General features: G+C 38.9%; 1 protein-coding gene across 5 annotated transcripts in view; it reads right to left on the bottom strand.

The window, feature by feature from the left end:
* Positions 1–242: 242 nt before the first annotated feature.
* The window catches only part of CDK14 (cyclin dependent kinase 14), a 722,297-nt gene continuing 713,166 nt past the window's right edge, over positions 243–9,373 (bottom strand). For all 5 annotated transcript variants that reach the window (XM_035698550.2, XM_035698549.2, XM_025471429.3 and 2 more), the window contains one exon: positions 243–3,644. The gene's annotated coding sequence lies outside the window, so the exon portion shown is untranslated. The remainder of the gene's footprint in view (positions 3,645–9,373) is intronic.

Genomic DNA, 9,373 nt, shown 5'->3' with positions numbered 1-9,373 from the left:
GTTTCCAGTCTCACATTGAGTGTAGAGATTACTTAAAAAGTAAAATCTTAAAAAAAGAAAAGGGAGGGCTTAACAGATTCCTGGAACATTCCAGCTAACTCCCTCCCATATCCAAGAGCCGTATGTGTTTGCTTTCTTATTTCACTCTAAAAATGACTGTGTCTCAGAGTTTTTAAGACAATGTTTCTTTGACACTATATGGTGTTATCTGGCACCTACCAAGAAGACGTAGCAAGAAAATGTACAGAGATTCTGCTATACTTTATTCCATATCATGTTACAAGAAAACAACAGTGACAGCTGACAAACCATTACATCTTTCATAGTACAGACAAATTACACTTGGTAACAAATATGCAACATGTATTATTCCATTCTCCTTACTATGTTTCATTTTGGAGTATAATAGTTTTCTGAATGATGCTAACACATTTCTTAGGTACCCACCCTCTGCTACAAAGTACACATCTCAGTGTATCATACAAAAAAAAAAAAAAAAAAGACAAAAGAAAAATTAAAAAAAAATCCACTCCTCACTAGAGAATGTAGATTTTGTATGTGCCTCTAAAATATGCTGCTTAGGAAGGGGAATGAAAATAAGAGATTGCTTATTTTACTTGAGACATTTTTTTGTTTGTTTTGTTTTTGGTATATGAGAAAATTGCAAGGCAGTAACATATGTGGTTTCTTCTGCCTATAAGCCAGTAAGAGAGATAGAAGTTATGTGCAATTATGCAGCATATTCCTATGTATAGGGGCCAGGCAATAATCTACCCCAGTATGTACAACCTAAACATCCTCTTGTGTAACAAAGATTACAAAGCCAGTAAGTACAATTCACAGATGAGTATCTTATATAGACACAGAACCTAGGGTATTAGTTACACTGGCTGTCATGTACACACTGAGGGGAGGATACCCAGAGGTCTTACTTTGTCTGCAAACCTGGAGGCTTCCCTGGAAACTTCTTATCACTCCTGGGAGGTAGAAATAGCTTCTCACCCTTGTATCAGTGGAGGGGCAGCCACCCCTGCCTTATGCCCCCTGTTTTGTTTTTGTTTCCTATTTGAGCACGCAGAATATTTTTTCATGTCTTATGTGTCCTGCATTTTTAAGTCAACCAAACTGTTTCTTTAAGAAAATGGAAATTAGGTCCCAAATTTTCTTTCAGAATACTGTGTGTTCACTGATGTTGCATTGATACCATCACCATCTAATGAGTTCCTAATATTCCAGCTGTATGAATTCAGGCTAGTACTTCATATAAAAATAATCTCACAAAACATTCCAGTGCTTTCTCAATAGAATAATAAATCTGCTAATGAGCACATCCTGTAATGATTTTCATGGCTGCCCTCTGTGGGAGGGGGTGGGGGGAGAAGAGAAGGGAGGATGGATTGCCTATAAGAGGAGGGGGGAGAGAGACGAACCAAACTTTGGATTTCTTGTATCAATGACAAGGATAGGGAACTACAAATCTCCTACTACATGAGACCTTTTGAGACACATGTCTGTGTAAAAAACAGATTTCCCTCCACACTGAGTAGCATTATGTTTGATTTCCCGAGAGAAGCTGCCTATGACAGGGGCATATATCTCTGAATGACCCTAACATTCCTAATCCAAGTCTTTTAATAGTAAATATTTTCAAATGTTCAACTTAGAAAGCTTATTAAATAGCAAGATTTAATCATCAGCTGCTCTTGGTTGAAAGTTAGTAAAATACAAAAGTTATGCCTCTCCTCCAAATAAATAATTCAAAACAAATCATAGGCAAAGCTGCTCTTGATTGCATGTTTAAGCACACATTAAAATACTGCTAAAGACTTCCAATAGGTTGGAATGTCCGAGAGAGAAGAATGGGAAAGCCTTCTAGGTAGCAAACAGTAAACACTCTGGCCTCCGGTAACTTTTGCTGTCTTTAAAATCAATTAGTAAATAATTCGTTGCTTTGCACCTAGGAGCTTTCCACAAATGCTACTTGTGCATGGGATGGATTGTGACCTTGACATATTTATTCACTCCCCACTCCAGGGAAGGTCCGCTTGTAATGCTTAGAAGTTCTGGGTCCAATTATCTAGGAATACTGGCTTTGACTATAGACAAGCTTTTCCCTCATGTGACTCTCAGAGAATGTCTGTGTCAAACTGGCTCAAAATTCCTAGTCTTGATCCTAAAAAGTGCAATGCATTTCACGTTCTCAGTCTCCCCTTCTTTCTGACCAATAAGAAAATGTAAAACAGTGTACATGAAAGTATTTCCATAGGAACTGGTGTTCTGAGGAGCTAGGTTTCGTGCTTTGGATGAAGTTCCCTAACTGCCCCCTTGGCCTCAGTATTATTTGGGGTTGCGCAGTGAGGCCGGCCCCACTGGGAGAAGGCCTGCATCAGGCAGCTCTCCTTCCCCATCAAAGCACAGTGTGTGCCCAGTACCCTTTTCCCTCCTGGTCACATACGCGCCTTCATTCTTCAAGGGCCTGCATCTTCTCAATAAGGGAAGCTGGGCCTTTCTTTCTCCCTTGCCATCTTGGAAAGCAAGACTCTTGCATTGTTTCTACAATCTGCATTCAACCATTTTTTTTCCAGGAGACCAAAGTCAAGGTCCCCAATGATGTCTTCCAATCAATTTGGAATGTTTTAAAAAGTGTAGTTTGAAGGTGCTTTGGTGTAAATGAGCAATTTTTAAACTCTGGATAACTTTGTAAAATGCTTTTTTAAATGGTAACTAGCCAAGATGGCTTTCAGGGCTCATCCAGCAGATATAATTCTTTTGTACCCGAGTTTTAAGCATTCTGTTCCTCATTCTTTTCTCTTCCATTTAGAAAACACTCCTGAAGCATAACAGAATGGATGGAAAATATAAGATGTTGACAAGACCCAGAAAACATGTAAAAAGTTACCTCAATTTCCAGAGGTTGAAAAGGAAGCAATGATCCCTGTCTTTGTTCTTAATTCTTGATATTTCTTTACTTCCAACCTACTTGGAAAACAGTCATGCTATGTGGCTTGAGAATGCTAAGCAGATTCCGATATCCTATATACATGTGCAGTTATTTCCAAGAAAAAAACCATATTTGCAAAAGTCCTCAAAAAGTAAGCGACAAGTGGGGCCCCACATCCTGGGACCAAGTTGTCAAGTCAGTCTGAGAACAGGGGTTTGCTTTAGTTAAAAATGTCCTTCCTTGTGGTTGCAAAATGTGCACTGCTCTCAAAGAAAACACACATTGTTTTATGCCACTATGTGGCTTTCAAGTACAGACATTACTAAAGAAGTGTGAACACCAAATGTGTTGTCTTAATGTATTTAAGACATGGCTGGTGAAAGCATAAAAACCTTTACAGAGATGCTGCGCTGCAGAGGGAAATCAAACAAAATCAAACACAAAAGACTGAAAAGAATACATGCCATGTATCAGTAAGCAAAGCTTAATCTTCACATAGTTCTTGGAAATCACAAGGTATCCAAATGCGTGCAAGGTTTTAAATAAATTGCAGAGAAAACAGGGTCTTGCCAGCTTCAATTTTCTTGTAAGTGAAATCCACCGCAGGGAGGGGAAGGAAACCGATCCGTGATTCCCTTCGTATTATTGGCCACTTCATTAATGTTTTTTTTTTTTTTCTTCCCAGAATGATGACAACTTAATCCTGGAAGGAGGAAAAGAGAAAATTGCTATATGTAAAAACAAAAAACAAAAAACAAAAAAAAATAAAAATAAACCAACTTTACATCATTCATTTTTTCTAAATTACATGAGACATCAAAATTGGTCAGGCCAAAGTGGGCCTATCCGTTTTCTCCACAGCCGCCCAAGCACATGTATCAGAGGCAGAGTGATTTCCTTCACCAAAACAGTTCTCACAGTATGATAAACAAATGTTCTGCTTCCATTTTTTCCCCTTAAAATAATTTAACTCCATGAATTTAAATGGTCTAACCTCTTCTTGGATTATTTAGAGAAAAAGAAATTCAGCAAATTTCCTTCCCCAAATCATTAGTAGGAATACTGGTCTTAATTAAGTGCCTGTAGCATCATACAGACCATTAAAAGGACATATCCTCGTGTTCATTTTTATGGACATGAAATAGAAAAATGGATCACATACATGCTTTCAAAAAAGCCCAGCTGTACATAATTCCTTGGTTGCCTATTATCAGACCTAGTTTCAGCAGAATGAAAATTGGCCAGCATGACCTGAATTGCCAGCCTCTTCCCAACATCCTGCATATAACTGCATTTCCAATGGTGCCTGCTTAAACTTGGTAACTACTTCCATGTGAGCGGTTCAAAAAGAAAGCAGGAATGTTCCCTCTTTTCCTCTCCACATTTCTTTTTGGCCCTTAAGCATTTTCATTGAGTCCCTAGGATGGGAAAGTAATGTCTTGCCAGGAAGGATGAAAAGAAACACTCCTGGGATCGAGTCACCAGCACAGAGATTCCAGCTCCACTGAGTCCTAGAACCAACTCCTCATTTCCATTTAGAAGTTCAAGGTCCCTGAGGCCTGCTTACGCCTGCTTGTCCCCATCTACAGTGCTACACCGTCATCTTCCCAAGCAGAGAAAGAACTTTGGCCTTTTGCTGAGAACCTTACAGCACCGCTGTCCTACTGCTGGTCATGCAGGCTGTTGTGCACTGACTGTGTGGTGCTACCTTGACCAAGAAAGCAAAATACTCTGGCCTGACTGTTAAGAAGGGCGTCCTCTCTACTCTCTACTCATTTCCTCTGCTTAATATGATGACTTTTTGGAAGGTTAACCTTCCATCCTTTCTTTTTTATTGAGGTGAAATTCATAGAACCTAAAATTAACCATTTTAAATCATATAATTCAGTGGCATTTAGGATATTCACAATGTTATGCAAACATCACCTCTACCTAGTTCCAAAACATTTTTGCTACCCCCTTTGGGTAAATACCTAGGAGTGGAATTGCTGGGTCACATTGCAATTTTATATTTAACTTTTGGAGAACTGGCAAACCATTTTCCACAGTGGCTGCACCATTTTATATTACCACCAGTGGAACATAAAGATTTCAATTTCTGCACAACACCCTGGCCAATATTTGTTATTTTCTGTTTTTGATTTTTTTTTATTATAGACATCCTAGTGGGGTGAACTGGTATCTCATTGTGGTTTTGATTTGCATTTACCTATTGATTAGCTAAGTTGAGCACTTTTTCATGTGCTTATTGGCCATCTGTATATCTTCTTTGGAGAAATATCTATTCTAAGTCCTTTGTTTTTAAATTAGGTTTTTTGTCTTTTTGTTTTTGAGCCGTAGGACTCTGTATATATTTTGGATATCAATCCCTTGATGTGCAAATTATTTACTCCCATTTTATGGACTGTCTTTTCACTCTGTTGATAATATTCTTTGATGCACAAAAAAATTTTAATTGGAGTAAGTCCAATTTATGCATTTTTTTCTTTTGTTGCTTGTGGTTTTGGTGTCATATCTAAAAATCCATTGTCAAATTTAAGGTTATAAAGATTTACATTTTCTTCTAAGAGTTTTATAGTTTTAATCCCTACATTTAGATCTTCAATCCATTTTGAGTTAGTTTTTGTATATGGTATGAGATAGAGGTAACAGGTAACAATTCATTCTTAAGAGTTCTCTGTCCTTAGTGACTGAGACAAATGTAAACAAAAGCCCTTACCTCAAGTTTCTGGGAGAGGCCTGGGGGTGGAGGGAGAAGCCTGGTTGGATGGATATCCCATATAGGCCCTTTGTTAACACTAAGTCCAAACTCCTCGATCTTATCTCAAATACTTGCTGCTTGTGGCTCACTGCACCAGCCCTCACCCCTGCCAGGTTGCCAGATATGCCTTTATCAAACCTCTTCTTAAACAAGTCACCACCCTAGCAAAAATACCTAAATGAGAACAACTGCCTTAGCCCCCATTCTTCCAGGGAAATGAGGTAAATCCATCTTTTGCTCTACCTGTTGCTCCCATGCAATCATACATCCTGACTTCTCCACTGACATCTTTCCTGAGTCCCACGACATTAGAGACAGATAGCACTTGTCTCCGCAACATTTCAAACACACCTGTCTACAGGTATCTTCAGCTAGTACCTAACCCTGCTACCAAACTTCAGATTTTTATTAAGCAAATGAAAAAAATGCTCTTTCTCTTCCATGTTACTTAAACAGAGATTTCAGTTCTTCCAGGAAACCTGCCCATCCTGGACAAATGGAAAAGCTATGGGTTTGTTCTGACATGTGCTTACCTAGGCATGGAGTTCCCATAGCCACACAGAAATGATCTATAGTGGACTCTTGAACAATGTAGGGATCGGGGCACTGGCCCCTCGCACAGTTGAAAATCTGAATAGAACTTTTGACTCCTCAAAAACTTAACTACTAATTGCCTACCATTGACTGAAAGATTTACTGGTAACAGGAACAGTTGATTAACACATATTTTATATGTGTATTATGTACTGTATTCCTACAATACAGTCAGCTAGAGCAAAGAAAACGTTATTAAGGAAATCATAAGGAAGAGAAAATACATTTATGGTACTGTTCCGTATTTATAAAAAAAAATCAGCATGTAAGTAAACTTGGGTCGTTCAAATCCGTGTTGTTCAAGGGTCGACTTGACCCTTGGGTACCCCCAAGGGTAGTCATTGCCTGGCTTTCCTCCATTCTACCACTTTAATCCACAGAATGCTGACCTGCCCAGGCTGACCTCCTGAACAAGTGGTTTCAAATGTCCTTCCCGCGTGGGGACACTTCCTGTGATGGAGCAAGTAAGGAGGCAGGTGGCATCATTATTTTTCTGATTAAGCTTGGTTTTGTTGACTATTGTATCCCTAGAGTGCAGCCAAGACCCTGCGCAGATACTCATTGCTGAACAAATAGGAAGGGAGAAGGTGGAATCTGAAAATTGGGGAGTAGAGTAAGTTTTTAGAACTAGGGTTCTCTCACGGCACATTGACTGGAGGCAAATGCTGTGCCTGTGCTCTTGCTGAAAGGGCACAGTGCTGGGTACAGAAAGGGCCATCCACAGATATATCACTGGCCAAAAAGGTGGGTAGAATTAACACCTTCCTGTGGGCCAAGCTCTCTCTCTCTCTTTTTTTTTTAAATCTCATGTCATTCCATTTGAATGATTTGATTTTCATCATATCTGATTTGATGTAATAATAAACAATGCTGTCACATAATCCATGGCATGTTACTATCCTGTTGGGTTGATTTAAACTTTCTTTTCAGCCATTGATGGTGTGTGTCTATGCCTTTGTCCTGATTCTTTAAGTGTAATCTCTAGAAGAATAGTATGTACCTAACCCAAGGCATAAGCAGAATTGGATAATAAAGGATAATACATAATAATAGTAATTGGATAATAAATGGTGAACACAGTGATTATGGATAAGTCTTTTACTTAGGTTTGGGCTCAGGCATTTAATGGAAAGAGTCAGTAATAAAAAGGAAGGGAGGTGCAAATGAGAGGCAGCCTCTTTCCCCTCTATGTGAGATGACATGACTCTATAGCCCGAATTGTGCTAAGCATCCTGCCTGACATCAGCAGCATGGGATGCCCTTCTTCCTCCTTGGGCAGCATCAGCATCAGTTTTGATTTTCAAGGACTATATATAAGGTAGGTCAATTTACTGCCAGAAAAATTCAAGATCCAAATGTAATCATACATTTGATGTGTGAGGAGGTAGGTGAAAGGAGGGAGGGTATACAACATTCCCAGGGAAGCAAAATATAATAGCGACATATATCCTTCCCTTACATTTAATTGATTATTAAAATAGACCACATATACAAAACAAATGAACAGTGAATATGCTATAAGCTCAACTAAGTGCACATCAACTCATAGGTATATATATCATCCGATTACTGGGTGCCATTTTTATCGTGCTTTCTTGCTTTCTGCTTTCACAATGCTCTTTCCCTAGAAATGAATGTTTTAAACAAGAAATTGGATTTTTATTGATAAAATCCTTATTCAGAAATATCTACATAGAGCTTCTCAGCTATAAATATTAATTAATTGGATCGCTGGTACCCATAATGCAACTTTGTTCTGACCCATGTGCCCTATGAACTAGATATTTTTTGGATTCAATTTTCTTAAAACCAACTGTCAGCATCATGTGATGGAGGAGATGAAAAATGAAAATGAGCAGTCCCGCTGTGCAGGTGGGTGACCTGTGGGAGAGAGTCTGCCTGGTAGGATTTTTACACGAACCATCAGACACAGACCAATTGATTAGATCATCTCATACCCGCCACCAACTAGGCTCAAGAGACTAATTAGAGAGAGTACTGCCTGCGCAGGCACCCCATTGACACCTAATTTGCTCAGCCAAAGCCTTTGGGGAAAATGTATTATCTCTGCAGCTGCACTTCATGCATTTCTGATTTGAGGCATAAGCAAGGAGTGCTTCATCACTCTTTTGAGCAAACTGAATGTAGAAGCCCTTAAGTGCTAAATGCAAGCAAACAGACCCAAATTAAAAACGGGCCAGGCTCTTTCTAATTCCCTCTGTGCTCCCCATTAAATCTCTGTGTGTACATACACACACACACCCCCCTACATACACACGTGCAGTTTACACGCCGGCGGGACCATAGAGCTAAGGACCCCAGCCCAGGGTGTTTCCATGCGATCAGATGGCCTTTCTTTCACTAGCCTATTTACCCACTGTAAGGTTTTGCGTTTGTTTTATTGTTTTATTTTTTTCTCCCCTGCTGCATTGCCCCTCTGCAAAGTATTTTTTTTTTTTTTTCCTACAGGAAGACTCTGGCCCATTTTCTTCCCCTCTAAGCCTCACTGGAGAGAAGTGATTATTTTGGTTCCAAATTAAAACAACTGTAGGTTTTGCTTTCATCGCCTAAATTGTGAACAGGATATTCACCAGGATGTATGTGAAGCTGTGGGGTAATCCGCTCATTTCTGTTTGAGAGACTCTTTGTTAAGATGCCTAACAGAGAGGGAAGAATTATTAAAATCTGACAGAGAGAAAGCTGTCTCACAATAGCAAAGACAGTACAGAATTATAAAATAATTAAGTTATCCTCGAGAAAAACAGTGGATAACATTTGGCCAAGTTTGGCTTTTATCTGTTTCTTATCTGAAATAAAACCAATTCCAATCTTCTTTTTAAATGCAGAATCCAAACCACTGGTAAATAAGGAGTCATTTAAAGGTAGATATGTAATTAATGACATGCTTTAAAAAAAGGGAATAAAAAACATTCAGACGAGATGGCAAAATTAGGTTATCTTTGTGACAAATCTAGTGGTTGTAGGGAATGAATTTCTATCACACTGTAATAAAAGAAAAAAAAAAAACAAAACAGGACCTGTGATGGTGGTGTTCTAGAGTGGACTTATTGATTTGA

Source organism: Canis lupus, chromosome 14, assembly GCF_003254725.2.
Source record: "Canis lupus dingo isolate Sandy chromosome 14, ASM325472v2, whole genome shotgun sequence".
Taxonomy (NCBI): Eukaryota; Metazoa; Chordata; class Mammalia; order Carnivora; family Canidae; genus Canis; species Canis lupus.
This window is presented reverse-complemented; position numbering and strand designations above follow the sequence as displayed.